Source organism: Prenolepis imparis, unplaced genomic scaffold, assembly GCF_030444845.1.
Source record: "Prenolepis imparis isolate NDT839.2.m4 unplaced genomic scaffold, iyPreImpa1.0 SCAF_1, whole genome shotgun sequence".
Taxonomy (NCBI): domain Eukaryota; kingdom Metazoa; phylum Arthropoda; class Insecta; order Hymenoptera; family Formicidae; genus Prenolepis; species Prenolepis imparis.
The window spans coordinates 27,589,088-27,604,709 of NW_028141159.1; positions in this window are offsets into that span (position 1 = coordinate 27,589,088).

A 15,622-nucleotide genomic window follows, 5' to 3' on the forward strand; every position below is an offset into this window, starting at 1 on the left:
TTCGAATCACGTTCGTACCTCGATCAACCACCTTCGAACCACTTTCGAACCACGTTCGTACCTCGATCAACCACCCTCGAACCACTTTCGAACCACGTTCGTACCTCGATCAACCACCTTCGAACCACATTCGTACCTCGATCAACCACCTTCGAACCACTTTCGAACCACGTTCGTACATCGATCAACCACCTTCGAACCACATTCGAACCACGTTCGTACCTCGATCAGCCACCTTCGAACCACATTCGTACCTCGATCAACCACCTTCGAACCACTTTCGAACCACGTTCGTACCTCGATCAACCACCTTCGAACCACATTCGTACCTCGATCAACCACTTTCGAACCACGTTCGTACATCGATTAACCACCTTCGAACCACATTCGAACCACGTTCGTACCTCGATCAGCCACCTTCGAACCACATTCGTACCTCGATCAACCACTTTCGAACTACGTTCGTACCTCGTTCAACCACCTTCGAACCACTTTCGAACCACGTTCGTATCACGATCAACCACCTTCGAACCACTTTCGAACCACGTTCGTACCTCGATCAAGGCGATGATGTTTATGTGAAATGGTTGGGACTGGATAAATCACACAACTCATGGATTCATAAAAATAATTTATTATAAACATTTATTTAAAATATTTGCACACTATTTTACAATATATTTATCTAATAATTTTATAAATACAAATATACATATAATATACATATTTATATAAAATATACATATACAAAATATACAAAATATACATATTTTACAACAAATATTATTTACAAAGGTATTTTATAATGTCCCCATGGTAATGTATCAGTGGTTTCAGGTATGATATACCGCTTGTCATCGTGAGGACTTAGAGCAATTTTCGTCTCGCGAATGGTGTATACTTCATGCAATTTCGATCTTATACATGACTGACTACGTGCCATTTCAATCTCTTCATTCAAACACCGCGTGTAATCATCAAACGTTATCGTTCTCGCGACAACGTTACTCTTGACACCTTTTACTTTTTTGGTATCTTTCTTACCATCCACTCGTAATGCATACATTTTTGCTCTAAGCCCTACAAATTCGGTCATTATCGTACCGTTATTTTCATCTTTCATTAGACCTGGCACTTTTTTATTCACGAGCGGTATACCATACACATTGTCCGCAGCGTAATCGCTCGTATCAAATTTGCTTACGTCGCGCTTTATATTCTTATACACATCTTCACATTCGATGTGGTATATTAGGCTGTCTGTGTCTGTGTACATTACCCTGCATCTGTCGCGATATAGCGGTGACATGTACTCGTGATGAAATTCGTATAAACATGTTTTGGAGATGTCGAGTATGCACATGCCAACATAGATTGGTTTGTAAAATTTTACTTCGAGTTTACGTAATTCTACAGCGATTAGATTTTCTGAAAAGATGCTTCTACTGTGGAAATTTGGTTTCGCAATCATTGCCTCTGCACCGTATCTTCCTTCCCAATGTGTGATAAGTTTTACATCAACCCGATTACGCACATTTTCCATCGTTTTGCCGAATACTGCGTTATTCATCAATTTATATAAATTTTTTTCAAAATCATTTTTCGCGTGTGTTCTAAATTGCGTATTAAGTTCGATATAATTTCGAAGCCATGGAGATTGCGCGAATTGTAATATGCGATGTATTTTTGCAACGCGAAGGCCGTGACGCGTACATTGCTGCAGGTAGCGGTAGTGTATCACATATCGCTTCTTGTTGTATAGCGTTGCGAGAAGCTTATCTTCCCGCTTGCCTGGTGGCTTGTCGCGTGTCGGGCAAAACGGTAGGTCAGTGTGCGCATCGTGAAGACATTGTGGATATTCTAAATCTACTTCAAGGATGTAGCCTGTAGGCGAATCGAGCGCGATAGATGATAAATTGAAACTAGACATGTCATCGACCCATTGAAAATCAGCATATGGCAACGGTTGACACATTGCCCATCCATACAAATTATTTACATCGAAATACATTAGATATGAAGATGGTTTCAATGGATCGTACGACTGCATATACTTGTTATTAGCGTGTGCATATCTGTTTGAACATTGACTCAGACCACCGCGTATACCCCGTTCGATAAACATTACCATGTCAATGTCTGTGAGCAGTTCGAAATTTACACGTGTATGCTTTAACATGGCATCCCACGTATACCCGGGGAGAGTATAATAATATGCGGGGTCGAGCCCATAACTCTCGATACATTTATCCCGGAAATTTTCAAAAATGTCGGCTAATAACAAGACATCAGTTTTTAAATATAAGTCGCTATATTCGCCCAGCGTTCGAATGGAGAACCGCTCCCATACGTTTTCAGCGTGCGCGTAATCGTTCTCGGATACAGTGTCGCCGGTCAAAGAACTGTAAAATGATTCGCGCGGCGGTAAACACGTATCTTGCAACTTGTCGACACAGTCAATGTATTCATATGGAAAGACACCTTTCCGTGTTAATAATTCGAAATTTTCGGTGGATAAATTTTGAAATTTCAATTGTAAATTTTTGAGTTTATCTTTACTTAGAAATGATGCCAATTTATCGAGACTAGTATTGAGAAATTTATATGAATCGATAAAACGTAATTTAATATTTCTGGATTTGTCTTCTGCAATTTGAACATTTTTTGTAAATGATATATATTTTTCTTTAGTTATTGGAAGTAATTCGATTCCTCCTTCGCTGTAGCTATTTCCTTAATTATGAAATGTGAGTCGTAACCGGATAAATTATGAAATACTATTGGAATGCAAAAAGAGTTTTTATAATTTAAGTTGCAATTTGAGTGTGCTGGACCTCGGTACCGCCCGGTCAGATGGCAATGATCGCGTACGCGTGTATCGTCATCTTGCGTGAATGGTTTCTCACATATATGACAATGTGTCGCGCTATGAAATTTTTCCCACTCGTCTGATGTTAAATTTACCATGGGGACGTTAGTTGCTAAAATATTCTTTACGCGTATCGCTAAATTTTGTAGTTGTTTGGAAAACCACGAAACGCAATCTACACTACGACGAAAATAATACTCGGATAATGAATCGTTATATGAGCAATGTACATAATATGCTATACTAAATACTTGGTGATGTTGAAAGTTTTTTTCTTCTTCCGTCTTTGCTAGCACACATTCGAGATCTGCGTATACGATAAAAGGAAGTCGCTCTTTGCGATTAAAGTTGTTGAACGCGAGCCACTTGTCCTTATCGCTCGGTAACCGGATAACGCAGTCATTCATCTTTCCGCAGTCTACCATATGTGACTGCAACTTGTCTTCCGAATGGAAGTAGTGTAAGCATCTGTAAAACAAATAATTAGTTTTTTTTTCCACATATATAATTTATATATATATTACATTTTTATATATTTTATATATTGCGTTTTTAATTAAATATACGTACCGCTCGCAGATATATTTTTGACCATTATGTTTGCCCAATTGCGAGCTCACGAGACGGGAGAGATTCTTGATCCATGTGAAATGTCCAACGCTGTTGCTGTCTTCCACGTACAGCAAGTTGACGTGTCTGTCTTTCTTCTGCTCACTGAGACGTATCGAGACAATGTTCTTTTCTTCGATGCTGTACACATTTATCGAAATGTTGTTTGATAGTTCAAACTTTTTAATTTGATTCACAGTCACTGGAAACTCAATGTCTTGGAGATTCAGCACTGTCGTATAATGCGGATATGACGATGTTCTCTCACTATATTTTGCAACTGGATGCAGAGCAGCGACCACCGCCCACGCGAAACATGCATTGTCTTTTGATTGCACGTTCACCACCGCTCTTTTCATCATTATTTCTCGCGGTAATTTAATGTGGCATCCCGCACGCATTGGATTATACTTGTTTATATTTACAGTTAAATTGTTTATTCGCGATAATGCCCAACCACTATCGCGTTCTTGAAACTCTTCTAGCGATGCTAGTGTGGGGTCGATAACGCGGCGTTTGTACCAATCATGTAAATCGGAGGTGCGAAAGATTTCAAAGTTTTTCATATTGATACTTTTATTAGCACGCTTATCACCCGACACGAACTCGCCATTAAATATAGTGTTCACTTTCACACTAGTGTGTTTTTGCAACACTTTTTGCACGTGTCTGATCACAATGTCTTTGGCCTCCTCTAGAAATTGACGAGGTTCAATGTGATTATAGTTTATTACCGCACCAGTCAAGATGCGGCTCTCGAACGCCGTATCAATCTCTCGCCATATGAGTCCGATGTCTCGCGAACTGCTTCCGGCACCTGCATGTACAAAACGTCTGCGTACCGAATTCTTCAACCCTTCGAGACGCGCGATTTGGGAGACAAGCGATTGTCGAACTCCGATCGGTAATCGTGGTCGTTTTATTCTACTTTGTTCTTCCAGTGATTCGATGTATTCGTCACATTGCTGCTCCCACACAATATATTCTTCCACCGAATTCACCCTTGCGGCTTGCTCCAACAAACTTGCTTCCAATTGTGCCATTTTTGAGATGCTCTTGCTGAACCTCTGACAATGATACTAACATGGTATGCCTCTTTACCATCCTTTTTATTTAATCGTAGAGATCATTGGCACTCGAGTATGTTGCACTTTGTGATTTTGTTACGTACGAATGATGCATCGACCTTGAAATTGATGCATTTTTGCACATTTCGCGAGATTCATCTCAAGATGAGAGCAGCCGTACATTGGCGCTCGAAAATTTTAATTATGTTGCATTTTCTTGTGATTTTGTTACGTACGTTTTGAACACCTGGGGGATGACAGCAGCCGGTGCATTGGCATTTGAATATGTTACATTTTGCACATTTTGACCTTGACAATAATTCTAACATTTCATTTGATGATGATGTCATAGCAGCCGCGCATCGGCGCTTGAAAATTTTGAATATGTTGCACATTTTGACCTTGACAATAATTCTAACATTTCATTTGTGGATAATGTCATAGCAGCCGCGCATCGGCGCTTGAAATTTTGAATATGTTGCATTATTTTACATTTAATATTTCATTGAGGATGATGTCATAGCATTCGTACATTGACGCTTGAAATTTTGGATATGTTGCATTATTTTACATTTAATATTTCGTTGAGGATGATGTCATAGCAGTCGTACATTGACGCTTGAAATTTTGGATATGTTGCATTATTTTATATTTAATATTTCGTTGAGGATGATGTCATAGCAGTCGTACATTGACGCTTGAAATTTTGAATATGTTGCATTATTTTACATTTAATATTTCATTGAGGATGATGTCATAGCATTCGTACATTGACGCTTGAAATTTTGGATATGTTGCATTATTTTACATTTAATATTTCGTTGAGGATGATGTCATAGCAGTCGTACATTGACGCTTGAAATTTTGGATATGTTGCATTATTTTACATTTAATATTTCGTTGAGGATGATGTCATAGCAGTCGTACATTGACGCTTTGATTGGTTGAAAATAATTTTGCGTCAGCAATAATCCCCACCTCATTGCTTTGTATCAATAAAAACTTGTAATAATGATTTAGTATTGTATCAATCACTTATGTGAAAGGTTCTTTTAAAAATGTACTCCGTCAGCATGAATTATTACGTTCCAAAACAAGAAATGTCTAAGAATACAAGTGACAAGTAAGTTTCGATTCTTTTTTTTTTGTCAAAATAAAGATTTTTAAATAATGATTTTTAAATAATTTTTGAAATATTGTTCTAATTATTTTTATAGCATTCAGCGTGCGACTCGTATACTTGGGCGAAGATATGCTCTAACCGCAACATCCTATAAATATTTGGAAATAGGAATCAGCGTCGGAATAATATCCTATGTGGAATTGGCTCTCGGTGATAATCGAGGCAATCAAATAATATTACCCATTGAAACATGGAAATCTCTAATGCGGAAACGAGCAGACATTGAGCAGCTAACTGAAACTCCGCTATGGATTAGTGATCTAACACTCAAAGCGGTTAACATGTATACTTCAAAAATTATAAAAATTGCTTCATCTGATAATTCTTTGTACATGAAACCATCAACGTTACTACATTTATTCGATTTCGACAAATTATTATCTATATAGTATTGATCATATGTATTCCTGGCTGTGTGAGAATACTCATAGTGTTAATGAAAAATTTAAACACTTTGTAAATATTTTACAATGTGATAATATCCGCGATGTGAACAATGCCGCAAAGGCGATACGTGATAGTAATATGTTTAATAGCGAATCACTTATAGATTGTGAATTGATAACTTGTGCTATAAATGAAATTCTTCACGATGTTTGTAACAAATAAAATATTTTACTGTTAAACTGTGTGTTTAATTATTTCTTTCCCAATAAGATATAGCTAACAAAACTATTTCTTCGTTCTCTGGAGATTTAAAAAGTGATGAGCTAGCTGAGACATGATACTCCAGTTAGAACAAGAGAGATGTAGAATTAAAATCAAGAGGGGAGCAACATTATAATATGCGTTCCATCATAAAGTTTCAGATAGTCTTGAATGTAAAATTGGTAGAGAAGTTGTGATGGATAGAGAAGATGTGGTGGATGATGATGATGTGGTGAATGATGGTGAGATGATAGTGATTGATGATATATCAAACGTTGATGATATATCAAACATTGAAATGGAGCGTGAAAAGGCATTAAGATATAAAGTTGAACCAGTAACTTCGGTAGTGAAGTTGTTAAAAAATCGTGAAATTGGTCAACGAAGTCCTAATGCAAAATCGTTGCATCAGTTTTTACGAGATCATGAAAAGAAAACATTGAATGCCTGTTCTTGCAAGCATTCGTGTTTTATGACATATCCTCTATATTGTTCTCCAAAAAAGCGCAATCTTCATCATGGCGTTTTTTGGAAGAGGTTCCATTGGGTGGACTAATATTTACGCGTCCAATAAATCTGACGTCAAAAGGCTGAGATTATCATGTAAGTTATAAATTAAATTAAATTAAATTAAATATAAATCAAATTCAAGGTTAAGAGTATTTTATTGACCAACACTGGCTAAAGCAATAATTCTTTTATTACGACGTTTCGACCCTAAATTGGGTCCTCTTCAGGCTATTCTTTAATGTAACGTGGTAAACCCTATACGCACATGATGTTATGTTAGAATGCACATTCTAACATAACATCATGTGCGTATAGGGTTTACCACGTTACATTAAAGAATAGCCTGAAGAGGACCCAATTTAGGGTCGAAACGTCGTAATAAAAGAATTATTGCTTTAGCCAGTGTTGGTCAATAAAATACTCTTAACCTTGTTTTTAAAATTCGACTGGCAATCACATCTTACATTTTGATAAATCAAATTATCTATTAATTATAAATTCTTAATAACATTTTCTGTTATGCAGGAGTCCCCGCCCAGCAGTCTCCGCCGCTTCTCGCAGCCGCCATCGCGCTGCAGTAAATTTTATGATTATATTATATTTTATATTATATTTTATATTTTATATTATATTTTATATTATATTTTATATTTTATATATTATTATATTTTAAATTTTAAATTCACACACACACACACACACACAAACATTTTGTAAAATACACACACACACACACACACACACACACACACACACACACATAGTTATATAATAAAAATTATTTTAAATATTAAAAATATATAGTTTATTTTAGATTAGATCTACTCCCCTTCCTCATCCTAAAAATATTAATTTAAAAAAATATAAAAAATATTTAAAAAATTCTCTCTTACGAACGCCTCTCTCTTTGCGTTCTCCTTCGCTGCATCAGCTCTCGCGCTCTCCATCACCGCATCGTCTCGCAACATCTCTCTCTCGCTCTTGTGATATCTCTCTCGCGTGCACCTCGCGCTCTCCTTCGCTGCATCAGCTCTCGCGCTCTCCTTCGCGTCATCTCGCTACCTCTCGTCATCTCGCGCTATCTCTCTCGCTCTTGCGTCATCTCTCTCGCGTGCGCCTCGCGCTCTCCTTCGCGTCATCTCGCTACCTAATCATCTCGCACTATCTCTCTCGCTCTTGCATATACGCCTCGCTGCAACCCCTCTCACTCTCAATCGCCGCATCATCTCGCTACCGCTATCTCTCTTTCGCGAACGTCTCTCTCGCAACATCTCTCTCTCACGTTCCTCTCTCCCCGCGGACCCCTTACCCAAAAAGTTTCATGCGGTCTTTCGCGGATTCCCCTCTCCCCGCAGACCCCTCGCGGACCCTAACCTCGCGGACGCCTCCCCCTCCCCGCGGACCCCTCGCGGACCCTAAAATCGCGGACGCTTCCCCCTCCCCGCGGCCCCCTCGCGGACCCTAACCTCGCGGACGCCTCCCCCTCCCCGCGTATCCCTCGCGGACCAGGCACCAAAATCGCGGACGCTTCCCCCTCCCCGCGGACGCCTCCCCCTCCCCGCGTGACGTCATTCCCCCTCCCGCGTGACGTCATCCCCCCTCCCCGCGTGACGTCATTCCCCCTCCCGCGTGACGTCATCCCCCTCCCCGCGTGACGTCATTCCCCCGCGCCCTGGGTTCCCCTCGCCCCTCACCCCCCCTCATTGCCCCATGGGTTAGAACTCTCATAGTATTACTACTCCCGACGAACGAGTTACCTCAGCGAGGGACATCATACTTATTGTAAGCCGCCTCTCGGATAGCCGTAAGAGTAATAACTCGAACTGGGCTGCGTTCGTAAACGTTACCCGCAGGGTACAATTGTCTCTGAACTCGTTCAGAAAGTCAAAATACACATCAGTGGTGGAAAAGCTACCTTTACCCACATGTGTTCTTGAGGAATTACCCAGGGTGCTCCTTATGTACCCTGCTCGCGACTGAGGTAGAGTTTACCCGTCATGCGCAGAAACGCACTTTTCACATTTTACCACGGACTTTCCGTGCATTTTACACAATAATTCCGTACCTGAAATAAGTGAAACTATAATAGTGTACCAAATATGTCTAAGATATCACAATCCCACGCTTCCTATAAAGTTACAGAAGGTGCTGATAGAAATCCAATTTTCAATTCAGAAATGTCGCAAGTTTTATTACGTGACAAAAAAAGTAAGTTACAAAATGTATGTTTAGAGATTCGATACATTTATATCGCCTTTTATTGTCTCAATAGACACGACAAAGGGCGAATTATGCTTAATAAATGCTTAATATCTAGTTCCTTTGTAAAAATTGCTTTGTAGAAATTTTAAGTTCATTGTTAAAACGTCTACAAATAACATAACATAACCTCTTTTAATTATATTTTACAGCAGGCAAAATTGATTATATCCCTTTAACGGAATATATTATTGAAACTTTGCTCAAACCGTATGGAATAGAAATTATGTTACGCGAAAAAGATGATACAGATAATTCATCTCGCTGTTCGACATCTACTAACTTAGAAGAAACTGAGAACATAATATCGATACCCTTAGAAGAGAGTAATGAAAGAGTTCTGGATAAAGGAATGAAAAACTTATGGACAGATAAAAGTAGAGCAATGCTGCTACATTTGTACAAAAAGTATCAAAATGATTTTAATTCCAGTTGCATTAAAAAGGATGATATCTGGACTAAAATTGCCTATGATATGAAATACGAAGGCTATAATTTTGTTGCGGCACAATGTAAAGAAAAAATGAAATACATGAAGAAAAAGTATTTTAAAAAAATAGATAATATGGGTCCTAAAAGTACTGGTGCAGCACCAGTAAAATGTAATAACTTTGAGGAACTCGATGAATTGTTTGGAAATAAACCCAATGTTATTCCTGTTGCAATAGCAAGTTCATCGAATGACAATATTAAGTTTGAAGGTATGATAAATATTACTATTTTATAAATGTATTTGGTTAAGAATTTGTTTACATTTATTATGAGTTACATTATTATTTTACAGTTACACAGAAAGATCTCAATGATGCGGAAGATAATGAAAAAAAAACAACGAAAGAGAGCGAGTACAATAACCCTCAGTGATCTACAAGTTATACTTGAAGATAAAGAAAATGCAAAGAAGGCCAGGCACGAAGAAAAACAAGAACTTCTTCGACAAAGTATAAGTTCTTATGAACGCATGAAAAAATTACTGCATAAGCTATAAAGCTGTGATAAGATTATTCAATATTGTTCCGTCCGGCTGCAATATATTTTATATAATGATAAGTATATCAGTATTAATTTAGATTATAAGAAGATTCGCATGCAAGAAAAATGAGATTGAGTAGTTAATAATTTAAAAATTGTTTGATTTAATAAATTCAATATATTATTATTTTTCTTGAATGCGGAAAAAATTGTGATTTTTAATTTCTTTAAATCTGTGCCAAAGACGCGGTTACTGTATTAACTCTAAAAAAAATCGCCTAAAAATATCTAAATGAACAAGTATATTTAAAGTTGATATTATTATATAGTATATTATTTTAAAAGTATAATATTTTTTATTTTAACTGTATTAGGGCGATCCTATTTTTGAATATGTTATATTATAGAATATAGTTATAAAATATATATTATAGAATATATGTTATATTATAGAATATAGCACTGAGAACACATCACATTAGTCGAATAACTATCTATGAATTTTAAATTAGCATCGCAAATTGCTTGCAGCGTTATGGCGTACTGCATTTTGCGATTTCGGTATGTTTCTGGATCCTTTGATGGCGCTTTAATTGGTACATATGGCCCATCGAGAGCACCTATGATACAATTCCAGCCATAGCTTTAAATTTTTCTTTTACCAATGGAAGTTCCTGTTCTGTTGGCCAATGAATCACTTGAGGTGCCAAATCATTTAAAGCTGTCGTAATTCGAACAAAGCAGGAAAATAATGTAGATTTGCTTAAATCAAATCTTTCTCCAATTGATCTGTTGTTACATAAAAGAACATCAATTTTAAATTAAATTTTAACTTAATAAATATATATTTAATGATAGTTTAAATAAATATACGATTGATTTTGGTATCTGAATTTTTTAGAGTAAAATTTTCTCTTCATCATAGTGTTACTTGCTTTTAGAGTACAGAAAGAGCAAACATTTACTTCTATTAAAAATCGGCGTTACATATATATATGTAAAAATAAAAATGTCAGCATACCTATAAGAATCTGGCGTCGCTAATAGCCATATTGTTGCTAATAACTGTTTTTCAACTGGGACCATTGGTCTCCCAGTTCCAGTAGTATTAGTATTTTCTATTTGAGGACCAACAATAATGAGTAAACTTTGAAAAGTTTCACGCGTTATTCTAAAATTTGACTGAAATTGTTTGTTAGTGAAATGATGAATGGTTTCTTCCACATATCCTTGAATGCGTTTAGCCTTGTTTTTCTTTTTCTTTGAGCAAATAAGTGTCAATAAAATTTCAGTTTCACTATCAGATGACGATAAATCGGAATCAAATTCGTAATTGGACAAAGTTTTTTTCCTATTGATATTGCCGTGCCAATAATTGCTTTTTCTCTGTCACTACTCATGCTTTCTTTCGTGTATAATACAGTTTGCTAAAAAAAACATTAAAATATTTTATTTCATATTTTTAAAAATATTCATTTATTTAAAATATGCAATATTTATAGTGAATAGTTCGAACATTGAATAATGAATGGTTAGATAAAATATATAGTAATATTAGAAGTCGATAAGATTATTAATACTAATTGTTAATTTGTATGATTTTTTCATTTATTTCTAAATATTATATATCACTTCTTTAACGCAAATTAATTTTAATCTTGGTTTAACTTACTTTTTATCTTTTTCTAATTCTAAAAGTTAAAAAAAAATAAAAAGTAAATTAAACTGAGAAAGTTTAAAGTTCATCTACATTAGAATTCTACAAATAAACATAGTGATGAAGATAATTATTCAAAATAATATGATGATAATTACATTTGACAAATTTATATTACGCGATCGTTTTACCTCAAGATCGTTCATAAACTTTAGGTAGTCCTTGGAGATCGATGTGTCCCTACACATTCATCTGACTAGTCCCCGTAAAGTTAACCTATACCTCATAAGATAAGGTTTACGAACGCACCCCTGGTTGGTGTCGTGCCGGGGGTGCCTTTCGAGTGTTTCGTTTACCGTGATTACCGACATTTCCCGTGTTACCGTGTCGTACCATTCGAGCGGGCCCGTGCTCTCTCTGAGTACCGTTGCCACGGGGCCAGCCGACTTCGAGTTTCGCGAGACAAGCCCTCTCCGGGAGTTGCCGCCGACAGTCAAACTTATCGCCGACGAGAATAATCAAATCTCGTCCGTCACGTGTATTCCGCGGTATCGAGCGTTTCTTTGTTAAACTCAGATTTTATACGTTTTCTCTTTGTGTAACGTTTTTTGCCGCGAATCTATTGTGATTACGTTACGGAATTTGCGTGCAGCCGTTCTCCGCGAGTGTGATAATTCTTTCAAAGTTCGACTCGGCGGGAGAGTCGCGCAAGAGGATCACGAAATTGCCGTCTCATTTTCGCTTACCGTTTTTGGTATCGCATCACATTCCTTTCCATGTTTACGCGACCTTCGGAGATACCGTTAACGCAGGTGACCGAATTCGAATTCCCGACACACGTATCCAGCCGATTGTTGTTTCCGTTAGGGTAATGTTACCGCGAGAATAATAATAACCTTGTAACCTCGATTAAATTATCGATACTCCGAGGGTACCGAAGACAAGGTATCGATACCGTAAATTTGATTTTATTCTGAGTCTTTACTCCCGCCGCAGCTGTTTTTATTAATTAGTATACTTTTAAATTATAGATCATTATAATATTCTCATGTAACTAGCTCGAAAGTCCTTGTCTGAAATATATATCTGTTTGTCAATGTGCCTCTGTGTATGTTCTTTTGCCAAGCACCTCTCTCTAGACTCTACCATAGACCCCGAGTATTGAAGACCCGCGACCGTCTGTCAAATTCTACGAGTCACTAGCCGACCTAAAGTCCCGTTCATACCGTTACCGCGGCGCAGAACCTGCGTCTGGCGCCCACAAACCATTCGAGTACCGTTGTTACCGTTATCCGCGAGATTAATTATCTTTATACCAATTGCACGATTCCCCCTCTCCGGATCGGCGTTACGGATAGGGAAAGACGTCGCAAATTTTGGATAGTCAGCAGATTTTACAACATATAGGGTGCTTTCCAGCTATGTACACAGGCGACACTGTGTAACACAGTGTACGACTCGGTGCTTTCCAACTACGACACAAGTCGACACTAGCGTACACAGCTAAAATGCTATGAACGACTGTGTCGTCGCTCCATAGCTACCAACATTTTTACATTTGTTATCATTATTTTATTTTCTATGAATTGGTATCCGTAGGTGATCTCTGTATATATACTTAGCAGACAAATTTAATATTTCTTATTTTTATTTATTATGCAATCGTTAAAAAATTGTTTGGGCAAGTTTAGGAATATAGTCTCATATAGTTTAAGAAATAATTATTAATTATTTTATTTATAATTAATTTAAATTAATTGAGCGTATAGTTAGCAAATATAATTTTAAAAATTTTAATATTGCAATTGTTGAAAATTTATTTGGGCAAGTTTAGGAATATATACTACGTTTACGCGAGTGTTACTTCTGTAGTAACTTACTCAAAAATTATCGTAACTTGTACATTTGAGTAAGTTACTACAGAAGTAACACTCGCGTAAACGTAGTAATAGTCTCATAGTTTAAGAAATTATTTTATTTATAATTTTAAGAAAATTAATTAAGCGTATAGTTAGCAGAGATAATTAACAAACTTTTAATATTGCAATCATTAAAAACTTATTTAGGCAAGTTTAGGAATATAGTCTTATAGTTTAAAAAATAATTATTTTATTTATAATTAATAAAAATTAATTAAGCATAGTTAGAAGGCATAATTAAAAAAAAATTAATATTGCAATCGTTGAAAAATTGTTTAAGCAAATTTAAGAATATAGTCTCATGTTATATAATTTAAGAAATAATTATTTTATTTTATAATTAATTAAAATTAATAGACCATATAGTTAGAAGATATTAGTTAAAAATTCTTAAATTGAATGGATGCTTACGCGCGTTTTTTTTCTTTTAATCGCTCTTTGCACGAAACTAATTATGTAATTTGAATAATTATAGAAAAAAACTTAATTTTATTAATTTTTTATCTATCTATATATATAAGTTCCGTCCGTCTGTCTGTCTGACCGCGAACTACTTCCACATTTATGGACCGATTTTCTTGAAATTGGTACCAAAGTGTTGCAAATTTTTCGGGGATTTCTACTAATGTGGTTTTTTTTAGTTTCTACCCACCCACGCACACCCACCCACGCATTCACGCATTTATTGACCGATTTTCACGAAATTGGTACCAAAATTTCGCAAATTTTTCGTAGATGACGACGATGTGTTTTTTTTAGTTTTATACCCCCACCCACGGACCCACCCACGCACCCACCCACGTATATTCACATATTCATTGACAGATTTTCACGAAATTGGTACCATAATTTTGCAAATTTTTCGGGGATCGTTAATTTGTGGTTTTTTAAAGTTTTTTTTAAGTTTACACCCACCCACGCATTCACGCATTTATTGACCGATTTTCACGGAATTGGTACCAAAATTTCGCAAATTTTTCGGGGATGGTTCTACTATGTTGTTTTTTTTAACTTTTGCCCACCCACTCACCCACCCACGTATTCACATATTCATTGACAGATTTTTATATAATCTATATATAAAGTACCTTTGTGATTTTTTTTAAGTTTTATATCCCCACTCATCCACCCACGCAGCAATTCATCAATTCATATATTTGTTGACCGATTTTCTCGAAATTGGTGTATTAACATGTTCATTGACAGATTTTTATATAATCTATATATATATATATATATATATATATATATATATAAGTACCTTTGTGGTTTTTTTTTAAGTTTTATATCCCCACTCATCCATCCACGCAGCAATCCATCAATTTATATATTTGTTGACCGATTTTATCAAAATTGATATTAAATTTTTTTTAAATTTTTGGGGCTGACTACTGTTTTTTTTTAATTTTTATACTACGATCAACCCACCCACGCATCTACCCACGCATTCAAAAATATATTTACTGATTTTATAGAAATGCTATTCTTTTCCTCTTTTCATTGCATTAGATTGAAAAGCTTTAGATGCTCCTATTATTTCATTCACTAAACTGCCGTCAGGTGTATGACAGTGTGCTGCTTCGTAGATCTTCGATGCAGTTATTCTACCATATCGTAGTTCAAACCATAACAGATCATCACTTTGATTTTGCGTTAAATTTTGTATTTCTTTACACATAGCTTCTGTCATACTGTTTTGTGCAAACACCAAAAATTCATCTGCTATGCTTTTATTTATTTCTAAAAAAGAAAGCATAAGTTGGTGCATAGACAAATATCTAATATGACTATTTTGCAAATAAAACCAATGTCGACTAATTTGACAGTCTATTTGTTTCTCTTTAGCTATATCAACTACTGTTGTAAAAAATTTTAACTGCTTTTCTTCATCTTCTTTTATTCAAGCTTCAGAAATTTTATCTTTTTTTT